Source organism: Rattus norvegicus, chromosome 5 (assembly GCF_021556685.1).
Source record: "Rattus norvegicus strain SHRSP/BbbUtx chromosome 5, alternate assembly SHRSP_T2T, whole genome shotgun sequence".
Classification (NCBI taxonomy): Eukaryota; Metazoa; Chordata; class Mammalia; order Rodentia; family Muridae; genus Rattus; species Rattus norvegicus.
In genome coordinates, this window is record NC_141538.1 from 170,251,870 (window position 1) to 170,264,770 (window position 12,901).

General features: G+C 48.8%; 1 long non-coding RNA gene across 1 annotated transcript; it reads left to right on the forward strand.

Moving 5' to 3' along the window:
• Positions 1 to 11,508: 11,508 nt before the first annotated feature.
• Positions 11,509 to 12,807, forward strand: LOC120102801 (uncharacterized). The gene is made up of 2 exons (XR_015621475.1): positions 11,509 to 11,664; positions 12,427 to 12,807. It is a non-coding gene; the product is annotated as an uncharacterized LOC120102801 (long non-coding RNA).
• The last annotated feature ends 94 nt before the right edge of the window (positions 12,808 to 12,901 follow it).

Here is a 12,901-nt window from a genome sequence, read left to right on the forward strand (position 1 = left end):
GCAGAAGCACTCCTTCTTTGCATGTACACAAATGTGTTTAAAGTGGATCGGAGTCTAAGAATAAAAAGCCAGTAGTGAAGTTATTTCAGACAAGCCATGGGGGGATGGGACACACGGCACCAGGGAAATGGAGATCCAGAAATAGGGTACAGCCAATGGATTGTTCATAGAAGAACAAAGACTAACTCCATTAGTACAAGAGAATCGTCATAAGAGAGCCTCCTAGAACAAGAGGCACACGGAGAAATCAAGGATGTGAGATGCTTGCCCCTCATTCTCAGCCTGCTTTAGCTGCATGGCAAAGTAGCAGAAGACAGTGGCTTATGCACACGGTGCACTTTCTCATCCTGCTAGAAGCTGCCTGGCTAAGTTCAGGACTCTAGCATGGCTGATTCTGGTGAGGGCGCCTTCCCGACTTGTGCACAGCTGTCTGTCTGAGCCCGTGTGTATGTGTCCTTCACTGTAATCATGAACGTAGGAAAAAGAGAAAGCTGTAGCAGAGAACTCTATGCTGTGCCTCCTCGTGTGTGTATGTGTGTGTGTGTGTTTGTGTGTGTGTGTGTGTGCCCTTCTCTGTGTGTATACATCTACGTATGAGTGTGGGTGTACATCTATGTGTGAGTGTGGGTGTACCTGTCTATGCGTGAATAGTAGGTTTGAACATATCTGTGTGTTTCTGTGTGTATACACATCTATGAATGTGTGTGTTTCTGTGTGTATGCACATCTATGTATGTGTGTGTTTCTGTGTGTATACACATCTATGTGTATGTGTTTCTGTGTGTGTATACACATCTCTGTGTATACGTGTGCGCATGTGGTGTATGTGCCTGTGTGAACACATCTATGTATGTGTGTGTATGTATGTATATACACATCTATGGGTGAGTGCATGTACATGTGTGGTGCGTATACATCTGTGAATATGTGTGCATATGTGTGAACACATCTGTGTATGAGTGTATGGGCATGTGTGTGAATACATCTATGTATACGCACACACACACACACACACACACACATATGATCAGCCAGTTTCCTCATTTTCACCATGGAAACATAGCTCTTGATGCAACTATAAGGCTGTTTCCAGAGAGGCTCAGCTGAGGGTGGAAGGCCCACCCAGAGTCTGAGATCCCAGAACGAATGAAGAGAGAAATCAAACGGATCCCCAGTATCATCTCTCTGCTCCCTGACTGCAGATACAATGTGACCAGCTGCCTCATGTACCTACCACTGTGGTGACCCACCACGGTAGACTGTTTCCTCCAACTGAGAGCCAAAGCACAGCCTTCCCTCCTGTGTGGCTCTTGCCAAGAATTTTGTCACAGTAACAGAAAGGTGACTGATACAATGTCTTAATCCTGTTGACCTCTGACCTCTGGGCTACTTGAATGACCTCCTTTTAACTCCTCTGCATCCTTAAAGATATTCTGTCTAAACACAGCCACATTCCAAGTTCCTGGGGTGCGAAGAGAGATGGACGCAGATGCTGGCTGCACCACATTACAGATTCAATTTCGCAGCCAGGGATGAGCCATCATCTTCTAATGTCCCGTGCATGACACACATAACAGAAGACAGATGTCCCCACGGTGGGTCAGCACCACAGCATCTTTAAGGGTCAGGGTGAAAGGGGAGCACAGCCATTTTTCTTCCTCTCCAGCCTACTAATCCCAGAGCCTGCAGACACACGAGTCTGATGGGGCTTGGAATGGTTGAAAAACGATTTTTCCTCAGAGCCAGAAGGAAAGAAAATGCCAGGGAGGTGTCGGGGGTGAAGGATTACAAATTTCAAGAAGGTCACACTTCACCTACTGTGAGTTATTGGGCTGCCTCTGCTGAGATTTTGCTCCACAATGAAGCCAAGAGCATCTTTTTCTAGAATGAAGACTTCATCATAAATTCTGATGTGCAGTCCCATCGTGCCGTTCCTGGTGCTCTGCTCCCATCTAGATCACCTATGTTGGCATATCCCATAGGTGACGTCCAGAAGGCAAGCCATTAGGAAAATCTGGGAAGAAGGCAGGTGGTACAATCTTCCAGCATCCCGAGATCTTCTGGGGAAGCAGGAAGGCTCTGCGACCTGAGAACCCACTGCAGCCCGGTGGCTTCTGCAAAAAGCTGGCTACCTCTCCATTGTGGGGCTCCAGAGCACATCAGCACAGAGAGTGTTCCTCTCTGAAGGTCTAGGTTATGGGCCAGAGGAAAATGCTTGTTTTCTTAAGTGAGTGACACCTCACCAGGGTCCCGGGTTTAAAGAGAAGGGCCTCTGGATTAGCTGTAGTCACTTCCTGATAGGAGTCTGTGTCACATCGGAACACCTCTCACTCTTAGCAGAGATGGAACCCATGGCCTTGAGCAGTGTGAAATCCTTCCTGGACACAGGCAAAGGCCATATGTCATCACTTAAAAGGGTTGTGGCCGGAGAGTTCCTCTCAGCTGAGTTCTGTCCACCTGACCACAAACTTACCTGTAGGGATCTTAGCCCCAAAGATAGAATACATTTGTTGCCCTCAGGCACAGAGCGCTTGCTTACTGGCCACACTTGAACAGATCTCTTTGTGAGAATTCCACATACCAAGTATGGTTCCCAGAACCCTGTATGTCATGGGACTCCTGTAACTCCATCACTATGTGGTCTAATGCCCTTTTCTACAATGCACAGGCACTGTGTGCACAGACATGTCTATGTGTGCATAAACATGCACACATACACACCCACTTTTAAAAATCACAGTAAATTGGGGTTAGAGACATAGGTCAGCCATCAAGAGCACTTGGGCCAGGTTCACTTCCTGCCACCCACAGCAGGGAACTCCAACTCTGTAATTCCAGCCCCAAGGGGCAATATGCATGGGGCACCTAAGTATTGAATCTGTTCCTAACTCAGTGACCAGGAGGTTGTCATTGTTTCTCTGAGGAATCAGATGAAGGTTAGAGGGCACCATGCCTCCAAGGAACTTTTCATTGGGGACAAATGTCATAGCAACCAGCACCAGACCCGTGAGAACGCACTTCTCCAGTTCAGCCAGCACGGCCGTTCCCTATCCCAATCCTTGAAAAAGACAGGCTGAGTCTGGCCTTTCTGCAAGAATCAAGATCAGACAGGAAGCTGCCTTCGAAAAGGGGAGGGACAACATCCCAGCCAGCTCCCGTGCCCTCGGTCGCAGCGAGCCCCACAGCCACGTACAGCATTGCTGGGCTGGAGGAGGCTGTGCCATCTATTCGACCCTCACCTGGTGGCAGTGGGTCAGCATGCCAAACTCCCTGCAAGAGAGAAGGGGGAAATCGGCGGGCAGCAAAGTCTAGGGGCTCCAAAGGACACAGGAGCATGAGGAACCCCCTGCAAAGCTGTTACTCTTAGCTCCAAGAGACTGTTGCCTGCCGGAGATGAACATGTGGTGGAGAGTTAGCTCATCCCCACTATTACAACCAGCCAAGGCCTGGGAGTGGATGGGTCACAGCACTTCTATCCAGTGCCCCCCACACACACACTTCTAGAAGCCTATGCAAGAGCAAGACCCTTGTTTGGGGAAAGACCTATAACCTGGTCGGAGGGTGACATAATCTTGCTGTTTTCATGGGTGGGAATGGCAGGCAGGTTTCTGAGGGCTTTCCTGTGCCCTGCACTGTGCCATACACTATGTCATGCACTGTGCCCTGCACTATGTCACACACTATGTCATGCATTGTGCCATGCACTATATCATGCACTGTGTCATGAACTATACCATGCACTGTGTCATGAGCTGTGTCATGCACTATATCATGCACTGTGTCATGAACTATACCATGCACTGTGTCATGAGCTGTGTCATGCACTATATCATGCACTGTGTCATGCACTTGGCCATGCACTATATCATGCACTGTGCCATGCACTAGGTCATGCACTGTGCCATGTACTATATCATGCACTGTGCCATGTAGTATGTCATGCACTGTGTCATGAACTATACCATGCACTGTGTCATGAGCTGTGCCATGCGCTGTGTCTTGCACTGCATGATAAACTGTGTCATGCACTATATCATGCACTGTGTCATGCACTATATCATGCACTGTGTCATGAACTATACCATGCACTGTGTCATGAACTATACCATGCACTGTGTCATGCACTTGGCCATGCACTGTGCCATGCATTATACAATGCACTGTGCCTGCATTATTCCATTTACTGTCTCAAGCTCTATGCTATGCACCAGGGCTGTCTCCAGGCTCTCCTGCCCATTCTGCAGACCATACTTCTTGCCTTCATCATCATGGAGTTAGGGTCACACTGTGAGGTTTGGGAGAACAAACCACAGAAGCGTCTTTCCACCATTCATCATGTTTCTCAACACTGTCAGCATGACCTCGATCCTGTGCTGTCCACTCTCCTTCCCTGTTGCTCCCAGAGTGTAGGACACAGCATAGAAACAGGATCTGACTGCTCTTTCTACAGCTTCCTCTGTCCCTTCACTCTTCATTCTAAACAAACCGACAGCTGTCCCATGGCGCAACCCAGTCCTGAGAGCAGAGAGACGACAGCAGACCCCAAGGCCTCTGTGTCAGACGAATTTTAATACATGTGGGCAATGTATCCTGACCCAGCAGGATCTCCACCTCCTAACTTTCTGAGGTTGGCTGACCTTGTATGTGTGTTCATGGTATGGATGCGCATGTGTCACACTCCAATGCACATGTGAGTCTCTAAGTGTAAGTCACATGTTTACACATCCATGTATATAATACATACACATACATGTACAATGTGTATTATCCATACACACACAAGACATTTGTCCAGATATGTGCAGCACATTGTCTCTCACACACCCTCACTTGTACACACAATCTTCCTCATAGCCTGCTGTTATGTAGCAGTTTCTCCAAATGGAGACAGTCCATCCCGGAGGGAGGCTACTTAGGTTCAGGAAGGCAACAATTCACAAGTCTCAGGAAGTCCATTAAGCTGACCAGATTCAGAAAAGCCCCTTTTTCTTGGGTGATATAAGCAGTAAGGACCGCTGAGGAGAGGAGACTCTCTATCCTGTTCATCTGCCTGTAGGTTGTGCAGAAAGAACACCATTGGTTTCTAGCTTTCCCGAGTGTCACTCATACTGGGGTGGGTTTTTGGTGATGCGGCGTCCCTGAATAATCTACTTCAGTAATCAGCAACAAAATCACTGGGTCACCAAGCTGGACTCTGATGGTGTCACTACTTAAGTCAGTTTTCAGTTTCCTGTCTGGGTGAGTAGACATTTGTTCACATGTCCCCAGGAACAATGTCACAAAACACCTGGACCTCATCTCCTCACACAGACACATCACTTCAAATCCTTCTTGAGTGATAGTAAAATTGTACACCCATCTCATGTCCAATTTTACTATCACTCAAACTCACATATGCACTGATGCACAATTAGACTGCAGCTTGCCCAGCACCACACCTACTCCACACTCACATGCATTCCACATACTCGTACATACAGCTATCCCCCACACATAAGTGCACATTCACAGTCTTTCAGTCTTCCTCTCATTCAGAAACATGAACGAGTCCCTTCGGTTCTCACGTACAGTGCTACACACACTCCAGCCTCTCTCACCCACACACACTGCAGATGCTCTAAGGCTCTCTCTAGTCTCTCACTCACACCCACAAATAGCCACAGGTACTTCACATACCCAACCACTTATGCCTTCCCGTATTCCTTCTTGTGCTTACATCTTCTCTCTCTCTCTCTCTCTCTCTCTCTCTCTCTCTCTCTCTCTCTCTCTCTCACACACACACACACACACACACACACACACGTTCTTTCTCTGTCTTTCCGTATCTGTCTCTCTCTGTCTCTCCTTTTCTCTCCCTGTCTATGTGTCTTTCTTTCTCTGTCTCTGTCTCTCTTTGTCTCTGTCTCTCTCTACCTCTTTCTCTGTGTCTGTGTGTCTCTCTCTTTCTATGTCTCTGTCTCTTTCTATCTCTCCCTGTCTCTGTCTCTCTGTCTCTCTCTGTCTCTCTGTCTCTCTCTGTCTCTGTCTCTGTCTCTCTCTGTCTCTGTCTCTCTCTCTCTCACACACACACACACACACACACTTTAGAGTAGAAAGGTGGTAGATGTGGGCTTAAGTCTGGGGTTCCTTCATACAGGGAAAGGATCCCAGACTAGATATGAGGCATAGAGGGCCTTTGTCTGTGGCCTGCATGTAACACAGTGGAATTAGGACTGGAAGCCAGAGTTGAAATGTTCTCCCATATTAGGACCTGACATTCTAGGAAGACAATACTGGGGACAGAAGAGACTTAAGTCCCACTGTGATCTGGGCGCCATCTACATATCTCCTTTACCTCTTTTCTACCCCCTTTCCAGTACTGATATCTGGGTACCACCTATTCATCTCCCCTGCCTTGCCCTCTCCTCCTCTCCCTACCATAATGCTGCTCCCTTCACCACTGCCCAGACAGGGACAAGGGCACCTTGAGCTGGCAAGACACTGAGGTGGTCTAAGGATGACACCCTGCTCACTGCTCCCTGGCCCACCAATCACGGATTGGCAACATGGAAACAGTTCTCCATACATAAATCAAGTACTCAAAGGCAGAGAGAAAGGCAAGGCGGGTTTATTAAAATGACTGCAGGTCCAAACTGACGCCCTCAGGGCCTCTTTTGTAACCCAGCTGCACAAATAGGACTCGTCCAGAGGAAGAGTATTAGTGAAGCTGATATCTCATCAGATCGCGTAACTTACAATGTAACACTTCCTCCGGTCAATTATGTTCCAATGACTGACATCCAATTGGGCATTGCCGTGCCGTTCTGGGGAAGTGCATTCTGAAGGTGTCACAGTCACATTTCCCAGAGGCAGGGGAGTATGTGAAGGCATAGAGGGCCAGACTAGCAGGACGTCCCTACCCTTACTGGCTGCCCTGACCTATTTGGGCTGCAGACAGTCTCATTGTGCTGAGAGCAACCAATCTCCAATGTGATAGCTCCACGAAGAAGCACAAGGAGGGAGAGCCCCAAGTCCATGAGAACTCCCCACTGTGGGCTGCCAGTGTCCCCTCTTGCCTATCAAGCTCCATGCAACTGTGCACCCCTGGACCTCCCAAGCCTTATGTTGACATCCTGTTCTTATCTGCCAGGGACTCAGCTCCTGGGACACGGTATTTTGAAAATGTGTGGGATTTATCAACTGATGGTGAAGTTCTGGGGGAAGGGTCTGTCATGGTTTGACTATGCTTGGCCCAGAGAATGGCACTGTTAGGAAGTGTGGTCTTGTTGGAGTGGGTGTATCACTGAGGGCAAGAGCTTTAAGACCCTCTCCCTAGCTGCCTGGAAGCCAGTATTCTGCTAGCAGCCTTCAGATGAAGATGTAGAACTCTCAGCTCCTCCTGCACCATGCCTGCCTGGATGCTGCCAAGCTCCCACCATGATGACAATGGACTGAACCTCTGAACCTATAAGCCAGCCTCAATTGAAAGTTGTTCTTTATTAGAGTTGCCTTGGTCATGGTGTCTGTTCACAGCAGTAAAACCCTAAGACAGTGTCCAAGAGACAACCCCAGGATGCAAAGGTACGATCTAAACACAGATGCTTCTAGATTGCCAAGTAAAGACAAACTGAGACATAAAGAATCAATTCCCTACTCACTAATCCTGTCCAGTGTTTCCAGGATGCATACACAGAAACCCAAGATCTGCCCTAAAAGATGACCTGTGGGTGTTGGGAGCACCACGCCTGCACACATGAGGAATAAGATTATTGCCTTTGGGCTGCACCAGAGGTGAGGGTCATAGCACACGACTGGCTGGAGTAATCCACAGACTTTATTTACCCAGAGTAGCGAACTTCTGGCACTGACGCCTTTATTGCATCACTTGACTTCGGCCAAGACTCTTCATTGCAACTGTGAGCCTGCTATTTCCTTTTATCGGGGCTGCTGAAATTCCTTTAGCAATCAGAAAACGGACTTTAGCTGTTTCCCGTCTAGAAACTAATTTTTGCAAAAAGCTTTATCCTTAGGATTGGCATCCGTGTCTGGCAGAAAGACCTTGTTCTGCGTGGAAAGTATTCTAGACTTGAAAGGTTCAACCAATAACCATGCAAAGTGCCAAGGGAAACATCCAAAGTTAAGGTACCACAATTGTCTACCTCTGAGGTGGTAGAAAGGGTGAATCTATCTCAATTTCCCCCTAGGTATTTTTGAGGTAACTGTGCTCATAGGAGGGTCATAGCAGGGTCCGTCATGGTTTCCGTCTACACACAACCTTTTTCTGTGTGTATCAGTGTCTCTCTTCCTCTGTAAACGTTTGTCTGTGTGTCCAATTATCTACTTTTTATAAGATGTTGAAGAAGACATTCTGAACTTCATTAAAGCATTGAGGAAGTTTTAAGAAATGCTGCATAGTGAGGGAGGGAGGGAAGGAGGGAAGGAGAGAGAGGGGGAGGGGGGAGAGTGAGAGAGAGAGAAACAGAGAGAGGAGAGAGACAGAGAGAGGAGAGAGAGAAATAGAGAAATAGAGATAGACAGACACACGGAGAGAGAAATAGAGAGAAATAGAGACACACACACACAGAGAGAGAGAGAGAGAGAGAGAGAGAGAGAGAGAGAGAGAGAGAGAATATAGAGAGAGTACAATAGCAACAATGTATATTTCATCACCCCTTCTAAGGCAGTGGAAGGAATATGGAGATTCAGAGGAAGCCTCAAGTCAAAGCTTCTCCCTACACAGATGTAGTAGGTTCATTCCACCCCTGAGCAAGTTGGAGACTGGCCACGATGGAGCCCTCGTGGGTAAGTCAGAGCTACTAGAGGAAGCTGAGGTCAGAGTCCTGGCCCATGTACCAGCCAGGGGCTTTTTTCTCTACAGGACAACAATCATTCATAAACATGTAGGAAGTATTCAGAGGGTCAGTCTTTGGGAGCTTTTGTGTACCTTGGCATTTGACAATGGTAGGTGGTGGCATCAGGCATGCGGGAGCACCAGCATCAGGCATGTGGGAGCACCAGCAGCTGGCACTCTGGTACCACAGTTTTCCTGCAGGCCGGAAGTGTCGACTCTATATGGGCCATAGATCTTATGTAGTCTGATCCTTAAACCTCAACTTCTCTCTAAGTAACTGATTCTAACCAGCCTAAAAATCTTCTCTCAGGCTCCTCCAGCCTTCTGTGCCTGTGCCTTGGCCTTGGCTCTCTCGGCCCTCTTTCCTTCTCTCCACTTCTGCCACCCTCTCAATCGACTCTGGCTGCCTCTCCTCAGCTGTCACGTGGCCGGCCGGCTGCCTTCCCATTTTTGTAGTTCAGCTCGCTGCCTGCTCAGATGCGGCTGCTATGCTGTCATTCCCCTGTCTCTGTTGTCACTGTTGCTCTCTGTCCTGCTAGAGTCTGGCAAAAGACAACAAAAATACCAAACGAGAAAAGCCTTTCACAGGTCCAATATCAATATCAAGTGAGCAAGAAGAGGAGACCACATCTCAGTGTACATGAGCTTGAACAGCCAGTCAATAGAGCCAGGGAAGGGAGGACTGTTTAGACCTTCTGGCACACCTCTCATGCAAATGAAGTTTTGTGTTTGCACCAATCCCAGCAGCCCCTTTTCTAGCTTACCAGAGGTCCTCCTCTGGTTTATGTACAGAAAGGTTGTCTATCATCTTGAGCTTGGCAAGGCTTGTGGTAGAAAAACACTAGGTCAAACTATTTTAAAAGAGCCCCGGCTGAGGCTTGCTGGGCCTTGGGAGCCAAAGCAGGTACAACAGTGTAGTCTTCTCCAGGCATTTACAGTGTTCAGAACAACCGGTGTTGGCATTGAGGTACAGCGGTTGGCTGTGTGACTGACAGTCTTTTATGCAAGGCAGACAGGGCAGCAAGGATAACCGGCACTTGTCTACTAGAGATTAGAGTTGCCCCTTGCCAATGTCTTTGTATGTATGAGATGAGGATCATCAGGAAGGGTGCTGGCGGTAAAATCCTCGAGGACCTACCCTTAAGACTGAGGACTTAGCAGATTTTGTCCATCCTTAATGCATGTCCAGTGACTGGGGGTCACTTAGCACTTCAAGATCCTTGGAGGGCACAGTTTGACCCCCAACAGTGGGCGTCTTTACAAAATGCAACTCGTTGGGACCATGCTTAAGTTAGGCTCCTGAGGAGCAGACACAGCACTGATCTCCTTCCTGGCTGCCTGGGCAGCCTTTCCTACCTGTGTGCATCCATTCTAGAGGCACAACCCGTCCCATTCCCATCCCGGGCTCTTTGCAGCTCAGAGTAGAGTCTTCATGGAGGTGTGGCTGAAGCTACCACAGCTATAAGCCATGCTGAGATCCAAGGTCATGACCACCGCTGAGGGAGGGAGGGCCTGGCTAAGCTGGCCTCCCTGTTGCACTGAAGCTGCAGCACTCTCCACAGGTCTGAGCCACCCCTGCCCACTGTCCACCACGGATGTCCTTTAATGGAAGCTAGCGGCCATGATGAAGCCCTGATTCCTGCCTGCCTGACTGTCCAGCTGCAGTGCTACTACCCTTAAGAGTTTTCCATTGCCCAAGGGCAATTTATCTGAACTAGAAAATGCCTCAGCCACTCGAAGGCTGTGAGCAGAGGCTTCCAGTGTTTACTTGACTTCCACTGTTCCCAGAGGATGTCATTGCCGTGGCTGAGGGTAGTGACCAAGCTTGCTTCTCTGGTGGACAATTTCCCCATAATCCAACCCCAGGAGCGACTCCAAATTGCTTTAAATTGAGGGAGAGAAATATCTCTCTGTTTCTGCCTTTGAGTCAGGGGAGGAAGAAGTTTGACTCTAAAGGACTTTCCTGTAAATGCCCTTGGGGAACTGTGCCGGAAAGGCTAGTATAGCAATCTTTTGTAAACACACACACACACACACACACACACACACACACACACACACACCAAAAACAAAAACAAAACAACAAAAAACAAAAACAATAAAACAGTCAGTGAACGTAGCTGAGGTGGTGCTGGAGGAGGACAGAGGTCATTCTATGAACTCCTTTTCAAATGTGTTATTTCAGTCAGGCTTGGCAGCACACACCTGCTGTCTCTGCTCTAGGGGAGATAGAGGTAAGCCAATCAGAAGTGCGAAGCCAGCCTGGGCTACGATACCAAGTTTGAGGCCAGCTTGGGCTTACATGAGACCCTGTCTGAAAACATACCAACAATAAAACGAAAGTGTTTTGTTTTTTATTTTTCCTTAACCGTGAAGCACAGTGATCCCACTCTGTGGTAATCTTGGGAGGGAAGAACTTGGGGCTATCTTAAAAATATGCTCCGCATGTTTGCCCTGACTGGTTTCCATGGGAACCTGAGGAGAATCTCCATGAGCCTCGGGAGTGTGTATTTTTATATTAACTGTGCATATCACAAACAAAGAAAAACAGGGAGGTGGGTGGAGAGTAGGTAGCTCAACAGCCCTTGCCTTTGGCTTCAGGACCGCACAACGTGTGCTCTGATTGGAGGGGGAGGCGCCAAGGCTCGCCTACGGGAGACGACGCCTGCTGGGTTCTCTCATTTAGAGTAGGGCTCTGAGTGAAGGGCACGGGGGTGGGGGAGGGCGCTTTGGGGACTCTTATTTTGTACAGTAAGCCAGATCCTGGTCCACCACTGTGCTTTCCTACTGGGATCTGCCAAAGGCCGTCAGTCCCGTAAGGAGAGATGGTCACAGGTAAGCTTTCCCACTCCTCTAGATGCCAACGTCACCCCAGGTCTTTCCTGGTTTGATGCCCCAGCTCTAGTTCCTGCAGAGCCCTGGGAGACGGACCTCCATGTTCTCCCAAGTACCAGCCTTGACTTCCCCAGCTATAGACTAATTTGGCATTGATTGTAAGCCAGCCAAACCCTTCCTGCCCTGGTGCTAGTGAACGGTCACCCAGTAGGACATCTTGGTCCCTGCAACCACTGTTGCCTCACCTGGTCCACAGACTCCTCGCAAGTTTAAATGTAGGCCAGTTTCCGGTGAGAAGGAACGAGAGAGCTCGCTCGGGTGAGGAGGGATGGGTGTGAGTGATGCAGATTCATTTACGTGTTTTGAAGCCTCCCCCGTGTTGCGGGGAGGAGGGAAACAGATCACCGCCATTACAATAAAAACAGCGACACCGGGAGTAAACAGGAGTGGGATGTTTTCAGGTCACATCCCCTCCCCACCCAAAATAGACCTATTTTAAAAATAATATGTGAGCCAAACAGCAACAGGAAGTCGATGAGGCTAAATGTGAACACCTGCTTTTTCCCCCACATGAGGAACTAAAATAAACCCACTGTAATGAAAACCAAGCGCGCGCACACACACACACACACACACACACACACACACACACACACACACACACACACACACACAATGATTACCTCATTAATTGAATCCCCACCTGATTAGCTCTGCCTGGGAAATGTCTCTCTCATGCCTTTGTTACTGATTGATTGACAGGGGGAGACATCCTGCTGACCTGTCAGCCTCAAAGCAGCGGGAAGTATCCCGAGCTCTTCTTTCGGAGGAAGCCTGACTCCACTCCCAGCTCGCCAGGAATCAAGTGGCTTCAGCCTCTAGCTCCCAACCCGCCTCACTCTGACCCTGGAGAAGGGAATGGCTGAGTGTGGGACCAGCAGTTGGACCCTGAGTGACTATCCGGTTGTTGGGATAGCAGAAGCCATGAGCAGGGCTTGCTGTCTAGCCTCACCTTGCTGTCTCCCAAGGGCAGCTAGGACCCTCTGTGTTTGCGTTCCCTTCCTCATCCATATCCGGCTCTTATTCAGTGGCTAATACAAAGCAAACACTTAATAAACGCGTGCTAAGTCAATGTTGACGGAGCGGAAAGGCGTCATCGGCTAAACATCGCGCTGGTTTCTACTGCTGCAGTGTGGGCGTGGGGTGGGGTTGGGGGTATAAAAGTCAACACGTGGCC